The sequence below is a fragment of the Cebus imitator genome, unplaced genomic scaffold (assembly GCF_001604975.1).
Source record: "Cebus imitator isolate Cc_AM_T3 unplaced genomic scaffold, Cebus_imitator-1.0 Scaffold148, whole genome shotgun sequence".
Taxonomy (NCBI): Eukaryota; Metazoa; Chordata; class Mammalia; order Primates; family Cebidae; genus Cebus; species Cebus imitator.
In genome coordinates this window covers 2,189,351-2,209,567 of record NW_016107463.1, presented here as the reverse complement: position 1 = coordinate 2,209,567, position 20,217 = coordinate 2,189,351, and positions in this window count along the sequence as shown.

Here is a 20,217-nt window from a genome sequence, read left to right as displayed (position 1 = left end):
GTGTATCACGAGGTCAAGAGATCGAGGCCATCCTGGTCAACATGGTGAAACCCTGTCTCTACTAAAAATACAAAAATTAGCTGGGCATGGTGGCGTGTGCCTGTAGTCCCAGCTACTCGGGAGGCTGAGGCAGGAGAATTGCTTGAACCCAGGAGGCGGAGGTTGCAGTGAGATCGCACCATTGCACTCAGCCTGGGTAACAAGAGCGAAACTCCATCTCAAAAAAAAAAAAAAAATGTAATCCTTAAAGGTGAAAATTTTGTCTCATTCACTGATGTACCTCCAGTGTCTAGAGTCATGCCTGGTGTATGGTAGGAGATCAGTTTTTTTGTGTGAAGTAAATAAGTGAATGAGTGAATGAAATAATAAAACCATCGTGACCTACTGCGTGCTGATCTCTATTCCAATATTACTCATTTATTTTATCAACAAATACTTATTAAGCATCTACTGCATGCAAAACACTTTCCCTAACCCCACTTATCACTAGAAGGAAGCACATTAAAGTATACAACCATGACAACTACAACTTTTCCAAACCAGCTGCAAGCCAAAAATTAAATTGCTAAGACACATTACAGATGAAAGGAGTTATGCAACCAACACTTTCCATTTCTAAAAAAAAAAAAAAAAACACTCAAAAGATTGATATCTATATAGCTGTGTCTCCATTAAATTTTTTAAAATTATATCATCCTCTCTGTAACTGCCAATTCTTCAAAAACAGGTTAGGACTAGCTTCATCATTTAGCTCGTGTTTATTCACTGCTTACTAAGTACACACACATACGCATACATCATTTAAGTATGTGTGTATACATATACTGTTTGTGTGTATGTTAAACATATGGCTTTATGCTTACATTCTGAAATTAAGAGCCATTATGATTACATCACCTTATCTCATATGAGAGCTAAACGAGTTAATACTTAATGTTCATTCTTTTAAATACTTCTCATGGGCAGTCATGTCTTCAGAGACGGAAAAACCTGAGAAGGTAGAGCCTATGCACAGACTCCCAGGGACCTTTTTCTGACTCAAAAATGAGAAACAAACAGTGACTCCTGGAAGCAGGACCCTTGCAGCCCAAACCCTGGTGCCCTTCAGAGCCCCAGCCCAGTCTCCATCAAAGGTATTTCATTTCCCTCATAGGTAAAGATACCGGGGACAAGGCACTCAATGCAGAGTCCTTGGGGAGGGACAGTGAATCTCTGGGCCTGGGTCTTTCAGAGACACTTGGAGTGTATGAGTCCGTTCTCACACTGCTAATAAAGACATAACGGACTGAGCAGTTTATAAAGGAGAGAGGTTTAATTGACTCACAGGTCAGCATGGCTGGGGAGGCCTCAGGAGACTTACAATCATGGCAGAAGGAGAAGCAAATACGTCCTTCTTCACATGGAGGCAGCAACATGAAGTGCCGAGCAAAAGGGGGAAAACCTCCTTATAAAACCATCAGATCTTGTGAGAACTCACTTATCACAAGAACTACCCCCATGATTCAATTACCTCCCACCAGGTCCTTCCCTTGGGGATTATGGAAACTACAATTCAAGATGAGGTTTGGGTAGGGACATAGACAAACCATATCAAGGAGAGTGAGATATTGTTTAAAGAAATAAGGGGTGGCAAATTCAGCCAAAGGAAGGACCGGCTCCTGCTTTGGAGGCATTCCACAGAGCCACACTTCTGAAGATGGCGAGGTGTACTGACTGGAGACTGATCCTGGGACAGCTTTAGAAGCCTACTGAAGATGGCAGGGCCACAAATGGACAAGTGGAAAGAGTCACTATGAAGGAGAGCCTCCCCATGCAGGACTGCTTGTTTTGAACAGGGACAAACTAGCTCCACCGAAAATCCATGAAACGTTGAGGCACTGCCAATCTCCATTGATTTCCCCTGAATTCTTACAATTAAATTCCCACTTGATAAATAAGCGCCTTTGATGAAGCCATCCAGTCCTCTGCCCCTGCCTGCCAGCACTGACTAAATACAAAAGAAAGAGGGAGTCTTGGGGGGAAGGAGTGCCCTGTGATTTCTGTAGGCAGATCAGGGTTCCAGGATCCAAAAGGAAACTTTGAATCAAGAGAAGAATGACCTTGCCCAGGGATGTAAGCACATGGGTCCTCTGCTGCAGCATGTGCCACTGTCACTCCCTGACATGCGTGTATGCAGAGAACAGGTATTACACAGCACTGCTTTGATCTCTCCCAGGTTTGATGTAGGGCCAAGTAGGGCCTAGAGTGAACAGAGCTCATAGGCTGGTTCCTCTGGCTGCGGACAGCCTTTTCCATTTTTCCCTAATGCACTGCACAAACATTATCTCTTTCCATTTGCACAGTGGATGGAGCAAAGTTACAGAATACTACTTTATAGAGCCTAGCTTCCCCCTCTCCCAGCCCCACTGATGTCTTGTGCCTAGTTACATGTTTGGGTGAAAGACAAACACTCAGCAAGGTTCACAGCGGTTGGCTATGACTCAGAATACAGGCAACCAAGGGCAGAGCTGCAGCACCCATTAAAACCATGGAGGGCCTGCTGACTGCCTCAAAAATCAGCAGTCCTGAGGATCTGTGGAGTGCTCTGCTGGTGTCTGAATGCCAGAGAGAGCATTCAAATCTTTTTAGAATTCCCAGAAATTCTAATATCTGCTGTTATGACTGGTTTTTGTTTGTTTGTTTGTTTGTTTGAGACAGGGTCTCTCTCTGTCCCCCGGCTCAAGTGCAGTAGTGCTATCCACTACTGACTGTGTCCTTGACCTCTGGGCTCAAGTGATCCTCCCAAGTAGCTGGAACTGTAGACACATGCCACCATGCCCAGCCTGTGACTGTTTTTATAAATGAAGAGCCAACATACTTTAAGGAGGGGAAAAGAGCTGGCCAAATGATTTTCTGCCTGGGTCAAAGAATATGGGCAAGTCGGGGAGAACATGGACTTGATTAAGCCAGACTAAGAAGCCCTGAGGTCACTCCCAGTGGATGCCAATCCTCTGATGTTACAAGCGCTGTGTTAGGCAGCACTTGACAAGAATCTAAGTAAGTCAGTCTCTTCTTTTGAGGAGACAGTAGACCTTCATGACATAGAAAACCAAGACTAACACACTTTTATTTCATAAATGAGGATGATGCACTTAAAAGGAGAGACATAGTCACTGGAAGAAACAGCAAAATCACTCCAGTCCCAAGTGATTGACACCACAAATATCTTAAAGGCTTCTCCAAAGAATGTAGAACAATTTTACAGGGAAATAATGGGTGATTTGGATGAAAATGCTCACTCACCTCCAGGAATGCCTAAAATGACATTCCCAAGAAGCCCTGAGATGAAAAGAAAGAGTTCAAGAATCAAAGAACAGGAATAAAATGCTAAAAAACCTAAAACACACGAATGAAACTGGCTGTAAATAATAAAGACAGCCAGTTAAAATCTCTGACTGAAACTGTGCTGAAAACAATAAATGTACCTGCTCTGTTTAGGAGAGTACATGGATGACAGCAACTTGGAATGAGACAAAGAGAGTGAATCAGAAAATGGAAATCACGGGGACTGTCAACCAGGAGTCAGTGTGAAGAGACTCATTGATGCTACTAACAGAAATGTTTCCTCTAAGAAGCTTGAAGGAGAAAAACAAGGTTAATTTTAAATTATGTGAAGAAAATAAAATGAAGAGCTTACAGATCAAATGAAAAGTTACCAAACAGAACATGTAGTCTGAAAATTCAGAGTTTAAATGTGAGATTCAAACACCTCATCTGGGCCGGGCACAGTGGCTCACACCTGTAATCCCAGCACTTTGGGAGGTTGAGGTGGGTGGATCACTTGAGGTCAGGAGTTCGAGACCAGCCTGGCCCACATGGTGAAACCCTGTCTCTACTAAAAATACAAAAATTAGCCAGGCATGATGAAGCGTGCCTATAATCTCATCTACTCAGAAGGCTGAGGCAGGAGAATCACTTGAACCCAGGAGGTGGGAGCTGTGGCGAGCTGAGATTGCACCATTGCACTCCAGCCTGGGTGACAGAATGAGATTTTGTTGCAAAAAAGAAAAAAAAGAAAGAAAACATCATGAAACTTGTCAGAAAATACATTTAGGAGATAGTTTACCTGTTAGAAATAGATAATGAACTTTTTGAAACATGGGAATACATCACCAAATAAATGGAAAACACAACACCTACAGGAAGATGAAAAAAGACTTGAACAAAGAATTGCAAGGAACAACTTCCTTCTATCAAAGCTGAATTATTTCCCGTGAGAAAAATAAGAAAGTGTGTAGCAGCTCTCTAGACTAAGAAGAAAGAAGCTCAGTGAGCTAAGAAAGGAGAAAGATTAAAGCAGAGTTTAAATCCAGGTTTCCCAAGTAGCCCTGTAGTAGGCCAATTAATGCCACCCCTTTCCCACATGTACACTCCCTAATCTCTAGGTCCTGTGCATATGTTATTCTACATGGCAAGAGGGACTTTATGTAATTAAGGTTATGGATTTTGAGGTGCAGAGTTTATCCTGGATTAACCAGATGGGCTCAGTCTAATCACTTGAGCCCTTAAAAGCGAGAAGTTTCTCCAGCTAAAGTCAGACGTGCAGCAGAAGAGGAAATCCAAGGGTTTTCAAGCGTGAGATGGATTTGATGTGCAGTCACTGGCCCTGAGATATAGTTGCCCCGATACAAATCTAAAAAGAGGCCTCTCGGAGCTAGTAGAAGTTCCCAGGTGACAGCCAGCAAGGAAATGGAGACCTGAGTCCTACAGCTGCAAGAAACTGGATTGTGCCCACAATTTGAGTGACTCTCCCTGTAACCCATGCTGTCAACACAGATTATAGCCCTGTGAAACCTGAAGCAGAGAAAACAGTCGAGCCAAGCCAGACTTCTGACCTACAGAACTATGAGATAATAAACATGTGTAGCTATAACGCACTAAACTGTGGTGATTTGTCTAGCAGCAGTAGGACACGAATGTCCCTGCTGTTCAATGGTACTCGGGAATTTAGGGTCACACACAGGTTTGATTCCATTTTCAAAACAATGAAATTTGCATATGCACAGCCACAGAGTTGCCTGCGTTCTCACTCCTTAAAAGTTGTTTTATCTCCTTTTAGTTGGACTGCTATTAATTGATGCTACATTTGCTCTTATCAAGGTTTGATAAAATTAGAATTTTTAAGATAGTATTTTTTAAAATAATGGTTTAAATATTATTTTTATAAAAATATTACTTTTACTTCAGTGGATCCTACAGAATTAGATCACATAAATATTGTTATTTTTAGCCAGGCACAGTGACTCATGCCTATAATCCCAGCACTTTGGGAGGCTGAGGTGGAGGATCACTTGAGCCCAGGAGTTCAAGACTAGCCTGAGCAACATAGCAAAACCCTGTCTCTACAAAAAATTAGCCAGGCATGGTGGTGTGTGCTTGTAGTCCCAGTTACTCAGGAGGCTGAGATGGGAGAATCACCTGAGCCTAGGAAGTTGAGGCTGCAGTGAGCCCTGATTGCACAACTGCACTCCAGCCTGGGCAACCCGTGAAACCCTGTCTCAAAAAAATAAAAAATTGTATCTTCAGTGAAATAGAAGGTCCATCATTATTTAAACCATCATTGAACTTTGGCATGAACAGGTGTAGACCATTTGAAAGAATTTGAAAGAATCAAGACCATTTCTATATTCAATAAGAAATCAATAAGATAAATTAACATTTTCTTTAATACATTTGATTGTTTTTAAAAGCAATACACTTTTATACATTTTTAAAAACCTTAACAACAACACGGTCAACTAAACTTGTAATATTTTTACTAGGCTAGATTTAAATGAATACATTAATTTAGGGGAGTTGACATTTTGTTTCTTATTTTATAATTTATTTTTAACCTTTATTATTGTGTTTAGTATATTCTTTGTTGTTTAAGTGGTTCTGCTTTATTCAGCGAAATAAATATATATATATATATATATCATATATATGGAAAACTATTCTATAATTGTATTAATAGATTTTAAAAACACTACCTTAGAAATGATAATACTATCAAGCCTCAAAAATAACAAATGTAGCATCAATTAAATAACAAGAGTTCAACTTAACAGAAACAAAATGACTTTTAAGTAGAGAGACTGTAGGCAAACTTCTGTGGCTGTGGATGTACAGGAGGATAGATAGATAGATAGATTATTTCTTGAGTTTTTGTTATGTCTGGCAACCTGTGAGATGCTGGAGTTCCAAAGATGAATAGACCTTTTCTCACTGTCTCTGGGGTAGAAGGAAGTGAAGGAGAGGCTGGGGAAACAGACATGTAAACAAATTATTGCTCTATGATGTAATACCTGTAATTACAGGGATATGCACAGAGCTTCATGGCATTGCTGCAGAAAGATTCTCTCTGGAGGAGTTAAAGCAAAGGGAAAATTCTGAGCTGATATTTTTTAAAAGAGATTTAGAAATTTAGGATTATTGCAGATTGTGTACTGTGTTCAGAAAGCATTATAATAAAGTCTATACCCTTGCCTCTCGAATTTTGCCAAAAAATTTAGCAAGTGCTGTGACCTAATTTCCTCTTCTGTGGTCTTTGAAAAGCAGTTTAAACTGGGACTTGGAAGACTGGAATTTTTATACCCAGATCCAATATCTGCTAAACCAATGGTTTGGGCCTCAGTTTCCATATCTGTAAAAATAACAATGAATCATAACCACCCTGCTTATTTCATAGGACAACTGTAAATATTAAATTGGATAATATGGGTGAAAACACTTAGAAACACCAGGGCATTCTACACGTTCATCTAGGTCATGACATTTCTATCCTGAGTTGCCTGTGGCCAATATTAATTACTACTGTGCATTAAAATAGCAAATTAATCAGAGTAATAAAACTATGTGATTCCTTAGAGTTCCATAGCACATTTCTTCTGAAGCTCTGCACATTTGCCCCCTTTTCGGCTTCCTAATGTCTTTGAAGAATAAGCTGGGGCATGCATCATTACTCCAGGCTTGCAGGAGAATGAAGAGGATGAAGTAAGAAGCCCACGGTAGCATGGCTGAATCAGGATTTGAGCTCCAGCGCCTGTGTTCAGACTATTCCTTTATACACATAGTACACCGAGTACTAGGTAGAAATGAGAGTGGTGCTTTCTAATAAATTATTTTGATAGGTGCCCAGAACAGATAAAGATATATTTGCTGCAATCACAGATGTTCAACGGTAAAGTTCATCCTTTCTGGTATTCAACTGGGGAAAACAATCATGCCTCCAAGTGTAAAAGAAGAGAGGATTTCCTGACTGAACACCTCTCCTCCTTGTGCCCCAGGCTCCCAGCTTTCTCTCAATGGTCTGCACACTGTGGGAGCTTTCTGTTCTTCTGCTCTAGCTGTTCTGGGTGCAAAATGAGATTCCCCATCTCTACCTGTAGAAATTCCTCCCATCCCTAAGCTCAGTTCAAATGCCATTCACCACTGATCCCAGCCTCCAGAAATGCCTCCCTCACTTGAAATTACTCAGTTTAGACTGGCAGGTAAGAACCGAGGCCCCCAAAGCAGTCTGTGTGCATCCAAATCTCAGCCCTGCTACTTACTAATAACCTCTCCACTTCTGATCCATTGTCTGTAAGTGGGATGCTTTGGTGATAATGTTAACAATACTTGGTCATCACAAGGTTATTTAAAAAGATTAATAACAGGCAACAAAAGCAAAAATAGACAAACAGGATTACATCAAACTAAAAAGCTTCTGCACAGCAAAGGAAAGCTTCTGCAAACAAATGTTGTAAAGAGACAACCTACAGAATGGGAGAAAATATTTGCAAACCTACATCTGATAAGGGGTTAATATCCAAAGTATATAAGGAAATCAACCAGCTCAAAAGCAGTAATACAAATAATCCATTTTAAAAATGGGCAAAGGACCTGAATAGACATTTCTCAAAATAAGACATACATGTGGCCAATGGAAATATTAAAAAATGCTCAACATTACTAATCATCAGAGAAATGCAAATTCAAATCACAATGAGATACCGCCTCATACTCGCTAGAATGACTATTATCCAAAAGATGAAAGGTAAGTATTGCCAAGGATCCAGAGAAAAAGGAACGCTTGCACACTGTTGGTGGAAATGTAAATTAGTACAACATTATGGAAAGCAAGATGGGGTTTCCTCAAAAAATTAAAATAGAATTACCATATGATCCAGCAATCCCTCTTCTGGGTATATATCCATAGGAAATGAAATCAATACATGGAAAGAATATCTGCGCTCCCATGTTCACCGTGGCACTGTTCACAACAGCCAAGACCTGGACTCAACCTAAGTGCCCATCAATGGATGAAAGTGTGGTATGTGTACCCAACTGAATACCTGTCAGCCTTCAAAAAGAAGGAAATCCTGCTGCAACAGCATGAATGAACCTGGAAGATGTTATGTTCACTGAAATAAGCCGGGCACAGAAGACAAATACCACATTATCTGACTTATAAGTGGAATTAAAAAAAAAAAAAAAAGAGTTGAACTCATAGAAGTAGTAGAATGGTGGCTACCAGGGGCTTGGAGACTTGGTGGTACTTGGGGGGGTGATCTGGGGAGATGTTGGCCAAATGATACAAAACTTCAGCTTAGACAGAAGGGATACATTCAAGAAATCTATTGTACAGCATGGGGACTACAGATAATAACAACGTATTGTTTATACTTGAAATCACGAAGAGTAGATAGTGTGTTCTTATCTCAAAAAAATGATGAATACATGGAGGTAATACATATGTTAATTAGCTTGATTTAGTCATTCCACAATGTACACATATTTCAAAACATCATGTTTTTGAAATATATATAATATGTAATTTTTATCATTTTTATAATGTTCAAAAATTAAAAATATAATCATGTAAAGTGCACTTGATGACACATGGAAATATCCAATAAATATTAGCTGTCAAATTTTATTCCTGTGCAGCTTTTTCTTCCTGCACTTGGTAGCCAGCTCTCTGAGATCAGGAATTGGTTGCACAACCCCTCTTACTTCCTGCGTAAAAGTGGACCTCAGCTCTGCCATTATGAACTCTGCGAGCCTGGCCTACCATTTAATTTCTTTAGGTCTCAGCCCCACATCCAAAAAATGGAGACAAGATGAAAATTAAAGGCAATAATTTATATTAAAGCACATGGAACAGTGCTGATCAAATAGTAAGTAAGCAACTTAATTTAACCGTACTTGGTGCTTAAGAGTCTGTAATTAAAGCAATATTAAAAGATTAAGGCTCTGACATCACAATGCTCAATGATCATAATATAGAAACATCTATATCATGATCACATCATGAATCCCCTAGAGCTGGGATCCAGAGGCTGTCTGATTCAGTGCCTTTCCTGCAGGATCATCCTACCACCTTGGGCAAATACATAGATCCAAATTTTGCATTTGCTGTAAAGGACATTTAAAAAAAAAAAAACACCAATTTTGGTGAGGAAAACATTATAACATATGAGAGTTTATTTCCCAGGTTAAAAGTCAACACAGTAATTATTAAAGACAAGATTTTGTAGCCAGAGCAGCGGGGCTCATACCTTGGCCCTCACCGGTCTTGTGATCTTGGCAAGTTTTACTTATCACGGTAACTGGAATTCCTTAGATCTAAAGTGAGGATGCCTGTAGTATCTGCCTCACAGAGTTGTTGCCAAAATGAAAGGAGTTATCCTTAAGCAAGCACCCAAAGGAGTGTTTGGTGCATAGGAATCACTCAAGGTATTATAATTCTTCTGCCTGTGAAATTCCCTGCCTTTGACTCTACAGTGGGCCTACTGGAGGACTCCAACATTGAAGAATGGCCTTTTGCAATGCCTGTGTGTGCTTCTGCTGCACCAGGTACGTGGTCCTCTTTACACCCATGTTGTCAAGTATAGATCAAATTAAGGGAGAATGTTCAAAAAGAAAACACAGATGTCAGAAAATTGACCCTTTGGCAAGCACAGACTAAGACAATAGGAGTTCCATGAACATGAGCCACATATTCAGAAGAGTTTAGACAGAACAGTGCTTTGTTGTATTTTGTGAGCTCATAGTACCCAAAGAAGCTAGTCCAGTAGAACAATAGCTGATGTATTAGGTTTTTCAGTCGTATTACCAGTTGCTGACAGCTTGCCAGACTGCTCCAGGCATCGGCTCTGAATTCACGTAACTAGAAGAGGAAAAGTAGTAAAATGATCATTCTCCATTTGACTTTAAAACTCCTAGATTAGCCAAATAAAAGATAAATCAAAGTAAAACCAAAGGATAGCCTGTGCATGGTATGGATTCCTGATGACTGTCAGAATTATTAAGTTTGTTTCATTAATGAGGTATCCAAATAGAAAGGAGCAGGAAGTTTCATAAAAATGGCCTGAGGGGAACATGCTACAGAATGTCTTTGAGTTATTTTAACAGCCCTTGGGCAGTACATTAGGGCTGCCATAAAAAGTTACCATAAACTAGGTGGTTTAAGACAGCAGAAATGTATTCTTTCACAGTTTTCAGGGCTAGAAGTCCGATATCAATGTGCTAGCAAAGTTGGTCTCTTCTGGAGAGCTGTGAGGGAGAGTTGGTTCCCTGCCTCTATCCTAGCTTCCTCCAGTTACCAGCCGTCTTTGGCGATCCTTAGCTTAGAGACGCAGCACTCCAATCTCTGTCTCTGTTGACACATGGCCATCTTCTTATTTGTCTCTGTGTCTTCACATGGCGTTCTCTCCTGTGTATATATCTGTGTTCAAATTGCTCTTTTCTTATTAGGTTGGTATAAAAGTAATTGCGGTGGCCAGGCATGGTGGCTCATGCCTGTAATCCTGACATTATGGGAGGCCGAAACCGGCAGATTACCTGAGATCAGAAGTTCGAGACCAGCCTGGCCAATGTGGTAAAACTCCATCTCGACCAACAACAACAACAACATGTAGCTGGGTGTGGTGGCATGTGTCTGTAGTTCCAGCTACTCAGGAGGCTGAGCCAGGAGAATCACTTGAACCTGGGAGGTAGATGTTGCAGTGAGCTGAGATCATGCCACTGCACTCCAGCCTGGGCAACAAGAGGAAAACTCCGTCTCGAAATAATAATAATAATAATAATAATAATAATAATAATTGTAGTAATGAAAGTAGTAAGTAATTGAAAGTAATGGCAAAAACCACAACGACTTTCGCATCAACCTAATATAAGAACACTGGTCACACTGGATTTGGGCCCACACTAATGACCTCATTTTAACTTAATTCCATCTGCAAAGATCTGATATCCAAATAAGGTGACATTTACAAGTATCAAGGGTTAAGATTTCAACATATCTCTTTGGAAGACACTATTCCACCAATAGCAGTTGGCAAATTTGCTAATTGCTAAAGAGTATTGAGAGTTGATCAGGCTTTTCCCATTGGTCTGTACCGTCTTCATTCCTTAGATAAGGAAGGCAAACATGTTTAACCCTTGGACTTGATTGTGGCTGGGATAATGATCTTCCAGTAGTTTTCATTTAAGTTTTTTTTTTTTTTAATGTTTTTTCAGGTTTTAAAAGAAATGGTATTTGCCTTGTCTTTAAATCTATTAACTCTTTATGTGCATGTCACCCCCAAAAAAGTAAAATTACTAAGGCTTTTTAGTTGGTCACTGTTGCCTATGAAGTGAAAGAAAAAAGAAGAGAGTCCATCAGGAGAAATAACTGAATTCTCACCAGACACCTGCTGGAGACAAAGAACTTCACTAGATGGGACAGGAAATGTAGCAGGTTCCTCTTTCATGGAAGGCTGGAATAGGACATTCAAGCCCTCTCTGTATCTTAAAAGTAGGAAGGAAGTTTGTTTCAGGATATTGGCTTCCAAAGTTGCAAAGGTAAGATATGAGAGGAAGGGCAGCGACTTACAGCTCCATGCAAGCAAATGGTTCCTCATTTTCCTCATTTCTTTAGGAAACACCCATTAAGGAAAAAAAAAGCTGGACCAGTGCAGTGGCTCACACCTGTAATTCCAGCACTTACGGAGGTCGAGGTGGGCAGATTGCTTGAGCCCAGAAGTTGGAGACCAGCCTCGGCAACATGGTGAAACCCCGTCTCTACTAAAAAATAGAAAAAATTCTTCTGGGTGAGGTGGCCCCTACTGTTGCTTGTTCTGTGAATAAAATTTTATTGCACACAGCCACTCCTAGGAGTTGTTCTGTCTAGGACTGCTTCTCACTATGATGGCTGAGTTGAGTGTGACCCAAAGTACCTGAAATATCTACTATCTGGCCCTTAACAGAAAAATCAAAGTCACACTTAGGTCTATGTAAGGAATTAGAAACTAAAGAACACCACAAGACACCAAACACCCTACACATGGATTACAGGTAGTAACTTGCAATGAATTTCTTGGCATCATCAATTCATTGACAAATCTATGAGCTTAGTGATAAAGCTTGGCATTAGTGCTCATTAGAAAAAGCCAAGTAGGGTTTAAACAACTGAAAATTTCTAGTAATCACAAGAATAAGGACGCCAAAAATTCGTTGAGGTTCTATTAAGAATCGCAACCCCAGAACTGATAGAAAAGGAGAGACTGAATCACAGTCTAGCAGAGCTTTCCAGGATTAAAGCAGGAGATGAAACCCTCTTCTTACCCTTGTTTATAACCACATTTTGTGTTAGGATGAAATTTGGCATAACTTCTCCATGCTATTGTTCTTGTAATTTTCCCATCCTTTTCCTGGAACACTTAACTATGGGAGGTGCACCCAAATAGTGCTGGAGACACCATGCCCTTCACAGGATCCTCCCAGAGCGCTCCAGACACTAGCACCCTGGATAAAGCACCTGCCACTTTGTCCCAGGGGCTGAGGCTTCTCTCCAGTCTCCTGCCTCTGCTCAATTTTCAAGCCCTCTTGCTTTGATCTCACGTGCCCACACTTTCAACCCAAATTGTGCCTTTCTGGCCAGTCCCTATGGATGAATGCCTCTGCTGAACTGTCTGCCTGGATTTCCATAAGATCATCTTTGGTTCCAGGATCTACAACAAAAGCACCAGACCTGATCTATCCCAGTCTGCTCTGACCTCATCGTTTTTCCCCTAAGGGCACAAATGTCCAGTGTCTAGCACTAAGCCACAGGGACATCTACATAGAATGTTGGCTGTTCCCTTTTTGCTGAATCTGTCTTTCCATGACAATTTCTGGGTTAACTCATCTCAGAACATACCAGAGCCTGAAGGGTCTGCTGATCCTTTATATCCTATAAGAATAAATGAATTAGTAGATATACAGTTCTTGGAAGTCTGCCTGACTAGAATAAGCACCTTATATGTTAGCCATAATTGTGTCAAAGTCTCAGCTAGTGATCGCAGTTTCTGAGTGCTACATGGCGTTCAGAGAGATGCTAGAACCCAGCATCTGCCTCTACAAGCAGAATTTATCTTTGGTTGCTGAAATGTTAGTTTTGTCTAGGATCTCCTTTGAATATTTTTCAATTCCTGTTTTTAAGTAGAGAAGAAAGACTTTAGAAATGTGATTTTAAATAGAATGAGAAAGGAAGAATACCTGTAGTATTTGTTTGTGTTTTATTTTTAAGCCACAGAAACGATTTTGTCAATAAATGGGTGATTCTTGAACCTTCAAAAGCTTTGTCTAAAACAGAAGTACTTCTGTTTTCATCTTCTTAATAGAATGTATTTTACCATTTTGCATGTAGCAAAAAATATATTCCCCAAATACTAGCACAGAAAGAACTGCTAAAAGTGAGAGACAGCCTGTTTATCTAGGATAACTGCAGTCCCTCGGGGCAAGGACCCTTTATTTTTATGTGCTGCTAAACTGTCCATGATTATGATATGCTGAGTGTTTACTGCCTATTTCTCATGCTTCAAATCTCTCTGCTACTGACTTCTTGCCTTTTGAGCTCTTGAACCAGCTGGCTATGGTGGACAGGGCTGTAGGAAGGAGTGTAATAGAAATCAGGAAGTGAAGGTTCTGGTTCCCCCACAAAGGCCAAACTGGGAACGAAGCTGTCTGAAAGATCATTTGGGCACAACACATGCTATACTATTCCTGACATTATCTGTCAGGTGTCCAATCCAGAAGTAGAAAGGTGGGATGGATAATAATTAATGCGTCTGTAGGGACCAGACTGATAGCTTGGTAGCAACTGGGAAATTTCAGACAGCGGGCATGGCTCCAGATATGAGATAATCTGTGATCTTTAGACAGGTATCTTTTAGAATAGCTGAAGGTGGCATTGGGCCCATATTTGCCTCCAGGTGTAAAGGATATCCCAGATGCATTTTGTCCAATACAAAGCCTGGAAGATTCCTTATATCTTGTGCTAGATTTATTGTTGCCCTTATTATATATCATATATATCCATCTTCCACATTAAATTCTGAGCTTCTTAAGGGTTAAAGTCATATAAATTTCTTTTTTCTTTTTTTTGAGACAGAGTCTCGTTCTATCACCCAGGCTGGAGTGCAGTGGCGCAATCTTGGCTCACTGCACCTTCGCCTCCCAGGTTCAAGCAATTCTTCTGCCTCAGCCTCCCGAGTAGCTGGGACTACAGGCACATGCCACCATGCCAGCTAAATTTTTTGTAATTTTAGTAGAGACGGGGTTTCACCATATTCGTCAGGCTGATCTTGAACTCCTGACCTCGTGATCCGCCCACCTCGGCCTCTCAAAGTGCTGGGATTACAGGCATGAGCCACCACGCCCAGCAAAGTCATATAATTTTCATGTTTAGTTCCCCAATGACCAGCAATCAATTTATTAATCAATCAGCCAATTTTATGGTTTTTTTTTTTAAAAAAAAAAAAAACAAAAACACTGTACTTCATACCTGAATTAGACCAAACAGTTGATACACTAATGGGACATTAGGGACTCCTCCAGGGGAGATTAAAAGTGGTATCTTCCTTTCTCCTGACCCATTCTCTTGAGTCATTTGCAAATGAACTGGGAATGTTAGTCCCACTCTTGCCTTAAAATGGAAAGGCTCTGGATGTCGGGCCCTGAAATAATCGGACCAACTTTTTCCATGTACCCACCCTCGAGGTGACACCAACTGCTTTCAAGCCTGGCTGGAGGGATTCACCCAAATGCTTGTTGTCATCTATTGCATCATCTTCTAGGAAAGAACAAAATTGCTTTCATATCTCCATGTCCCTAAATGGTCTTTATCTAATCTGACCAGAGTCATCTCTTGCCAACAGCACTGTCCACCCTTGCAGCACCCAGGGTCACCCTGACCAAACACTCTGGAAGTGTGTGATTCATCAAGTCCCACCTTCTGGAAGTCACAACAGCAGTGTGAGTAGACAACAGGACCAGAGTGACGGCAATAGCAGTAGTCAACCTGCGTCAACAGAGAACCAACACCGCACTTTTTTTTCCATTCTCCATCCACACAAACACTCTCTTTTCTTTTTATAATAAATTCAGATACGCCTTCCAGTTCCTTGATCTTAATCTCTCACTCTGAATCCGTTTAGATTTAATACCTTCATGTAGCTATTTACGGCCCACTGGTTTACTATCTGGGTTGATGTTCTAGTCTGACATCTGGTCAAATATTTCATCAAATATTGGATTCATGACTGAAGAGGAGACTTTAAAACTTTCTAAAGGATAGGAACCAGAGGCCAGGTATGGTGGCTCACACCTGTAATCCCAGCACTTTGGGAGGCCAAAGTGAGTGGATCACTTGAGGCTAGGAGTTGGAGATCAGCCTGGGCAACATGGGGAAACTTTATTGCTGTTAAAAATACAAAAATTAGCTAGGCGTGATGGTGGGTGCCTGTAATCCGAGCTACTTAGAAAGCTAAGGCATGAGAATCACTTGAACTTGAGAGGCAGAGGCTGCAGTGAGCTGAGGTTGCACCACTGCATTCTAGCCTGGGCGACAAAGTGAGACCCTGTCTCAAAAAAAAGGATAAGAACCAGAGCAGCAAACTCAACCCTGACACATTGCCGTGTAGCTCAGAAATATCTGTCTAGATGTTAAAAGGGTAAATAGAAAAAGCTTATGCTCCGTATTCCCCTGTTGAATTCAGACGTTATAAGAAGGATGTGGAAAGTAGAAGAGAATGAATTATGAGGTGTGCTGGCCCAAAGCCACATGCCTTGTGGGGGAACAAATTCTTTGACTGCCCTCAACAATAGTGACTCCCAGCCTCCTTGGAATTTTGGCACCCAGTCATTTTGTGCTTGATGATCCAGTCTTGATTTGACAATCTACACTCCTGTGCTTGGCATGAAAAAAGTTACGCAGCAAAGATTTATTTCATTTTTTCCTAATGAATATGAACAAACATCACTTTTATTGCAAGCATTTTATAGCCATCCGTGAAACAACTTGCATCATCCTGGCTAAATGAAACACTTCTTTTTTTGAGAGAGAGAGAGTCTTGCTCTGTCGCCCAGGCTGGAGTGTAGTGGTGCAATCTCGGCTCACAGCAACCTCCGCCTCCTGGGTTCAAGCAGTTCTCCTGCCTCAGCCTCCTGAGTGGCTGGGACTACAGATGCCTGCCACCAGACCCAGCTAATTTTTTGTATTTTTAGTAGAGGCGGAGTTTCACCACGTTAGGCAGGATGGTGTTGATCTCCTGGCCTCGTGATCCGCCTGCCTCAGCCTCCCAAAGTGCTGGGATTACAGGCATGAGCCATTTTTGAAAAAAATTAAACTTGCGCAGCTGTGTAGCTAACACAACACTGCAGTCAGTAAGAGAGCATGATGCCAGAGCCCCAGGAAACAGACGGCGATCCTGATTTCAGTGAGGGAGACAGTGTGAAAAAGGGAGACTTCCCAGGATACCCGAGATGCTTTCTGCAAATGGATTCCAGAACATCTCCTCGTGTCCTTCCAGCAAGTTTTCCAGTAAGCCTTCCAGTGAGCCTTCACTTGAGCTAGGTTCAGTTTGTTTTCCATCCCTCCAAACAAATGATCTTGGTCTAAATTATGCTGAATTGACACTCAGAAAATGATCAACAGCGACCAGTAAAAAGCCTTGGCAGACCCATAATCTGCCTTCTCTCTTCAGCTCCTCAGAGCATAGTACCTTGCTGGGAGTGGAGGAGTGGGACAGAGGTTGCTTCTGCGTGTGGGATCACGTAGATGCTGCCTGGTTTTCCTATAACCAGCTCTGACACTCCTGCCTAACAGAGCCACCTACCCATGTTTGAGATATCTAACTCTGGAGAAAAGATAACATTTTTCTTGGCTTCTTTGACTGATATCTTTGGAGAGAGCAAAGGAAAAAGAGATAAACACGGAGAGGAAAGATGAAAGAAGACATGGAGAATTGTGGTAAATGTAGCCCCACCCGAAGAAGCACACTTCATTCTGCACAAAGAAAAGATCCTGGATTCAGAAAAAGACTCCTTTCCATCAGAATAAATACTTACTGGGCTTTTCAACAAAAATTTCTTTGCCCTACAGACAGATTTGGCTGCCTGATTTCTGCTGTTAAACAAGCTCCAACTTGATCTGGCCTTCATGAGCAAATGTGAAATGGGAACCTTTTTATTGCCCCAGCTTTTTTGCATGCCCCCACTTTATTTTGGTTACTGCCTTGACTTCCACCCCCAGGTACTATAACTGCTTTATTTCCTCCTGCCCATGACCTGTTCAACACATGATGGTTGCTGGTTCATTTTCTCGGAGCATTGCTTTCTGCCATATAACTATGGGTGGTACCAGTTTATACAGGCAGTGGCAGTGTAGACAGGAGGCTTTGGATTCAACAGGCTGACAGCACACAGCTAAGTAGCCAGTGTCTTCTCTGGGCCTCAATTTCCTCATGTATAAAATGGATATTTCCTCACTAGCAGGGTTGTCGAGGGGACCAAACGAGACAGCAAATGCAAAGCTGCCAGCTCAGGGGCAGGCACACAGCAGTACTCGCTAGGAGGATCCTGGCCTCCCCTCTGGAGGTGACAAAGTACCTGCTCCTGAGAGTGCATGGAATTTGAGGACAGGTTTATAAGACAGTGGGCAGAGGATGAACTTCTGTACCCTCACATCCCACTATCCCAGTACATGGACAGAATGTCCTTTTAGAACCTGGTCATGAGCTCAGGTGAAAATCCCTGGGAAGATACAAGAAACCATTCAGCAGAAAGGAAGCTGAAGGAAGGCAAACAGCAGAACTCAGTGTGATTCGGCCTAATGGTCAAAATGGAAAGTCTGCAGATAAACCTTAATTGTAAAATAAAATTGGTAAAAGAAAAATGGGTGAATTAATGGGGATTCTAATTTAATGAAGTTAGAATCAACTAATGTGAAGTTAAAGGGAAGTTCAGCCAGTCTTATTATAAATGGTTAGTCAACTCAAAGTCCTCTGAGGGAACCAAAACTCTCCTTAATATGTTAGGGAAATTAAATTAGTTATTTAGAACTGTGGTAAATCTCTTACACTCTTTGTTGGAAAAAACTTTAAATCCATCATTTATTGAAATTAATTTTGTTTCATTAAATAACCTTTGTTCCAAGAAATAGCAAACATTTTGACTTTTAACCTACAAGCTAAACAGCCAAATCCAGATACTAAATTTGAGTTAATTTAGTTGATGATATGGCTGGAAATTTTATTCTCAGAGATACCTCAAAAGATACAAATCTATTATTGCTAATTTGAAAATAGCAATGTATATGCACATTATTGTGTCAATCTTGTTTAATTGGTTGTAGTTTTTAAATTTAACTAGTTACTTATTCTCACAGAGTTTTCCATAAAGAATTAAGAAGCCTCTTAGGTTTTATTTTGAAAAAAATAACATAAGCTACACATAGGTAAAAAAAGATAAGTGAAAAACAAAAAAAGTACCTAAACTAGAACTAGGAATGTATCCAATAAAAAAAAATTATTTACTATGCAAAGCTATTTCATGACCTTGGTACCACCTTTTTAACCAGGTAAGAAATAAATAGATTTTTATAAATATATAATATTTAACTTTTTACTCTTTCCAGTTTAAACTTTGCCTATTTGAAGGACATTCCAAAAATATTTCAGTGCACTTCTTACAAATCTTCTAATGCGCCTCCTTAGAATGTCATATATTATTGCCAAATTAAATTACTGTTTTACTATCTGACAGCTTGAAAGCAAGGACTATCATGTCATTCGAAAATCTTGCAAGAAAATAAATCTCGACAATAATGTGAACTCATGGAAGTGACAGAATTTTTGAGAGACCGATATACAGATACATCTGTATCTAAAGTTATATATATATTTTTAGATACGGAACCTTGCTATGTTGCCCAGGCTGGAGTACAATGGTGATTCACAGGTACAATCTAAGGGTACTACAGTCTTAAATTCCTCCTGGCCTCAAGTGATCCTCCTGCTGCAGCCTCCCAAGTAGCTGGGACTATGGAAGTGCCCCACTGTGCCCAGCTTTATCTATATTTTTTAAAATGGAAAATTTCTGTAGAATTTCTTGAAAGTTTCTGTTTACAAGCTTTAAGATTTCAAATATACCCTACCCTCTGACTTAACACACTGTTCTTTTATTTAAATGATTTTCCCAGTAAAGTTAGTTTCATCAGCTGTGTTACAAGATAACCCCAACAAAAACAGTTATCTTGTAAATTTCAGAAACATATAGCCCCTAGGTAAACTCAGCAATCACAGTCTTAGGTTTTCTAAGCAAGTCCTGCTTCCAAATATTCAGTATCATATTCTGTCCCACTTGCATCATCAAAGTATCCCAGAAATTCCAGATTTTGGCAAAAAAAACAGCACATTCTAATAAAAATATATGCTAACTCAAATATAATTTTCAAGACACAGATGGTGATGAATCAAAGCTGAAAATATTTCAGTTACTAGTAGAGCTAGTGTAACATGTTTTGAACCTGACATTGTACTAATTGATAAAATGATTCTTTTTTCCCCTCCGGGCTGTCTGTATAAAATTCTTGGTAAGATTTCCAGTATGTCGGCTAAAAATATTACCATCAGCAACAGTTGCCTTGGTATCCCCCAATATGAGACAAAACAGTTGTTCAATGAATAATGTTTAAGTGTTTTTTGCTGACTATGTACTAAACACTATGAAGCACTAAGAACATAGTTACTAACAATCCCCATAGAACTTTCAGCTTTTTTCTTTCTTGTATCCAATTAGTGAAAATTTCCAACATCTACGAAAGTAGACAGAATGCTATCATAAAGCCTCACATACCAGTGCCCAATTTTAATAATTATCAACTCATCACTAATCACAACTCCACCCCATATT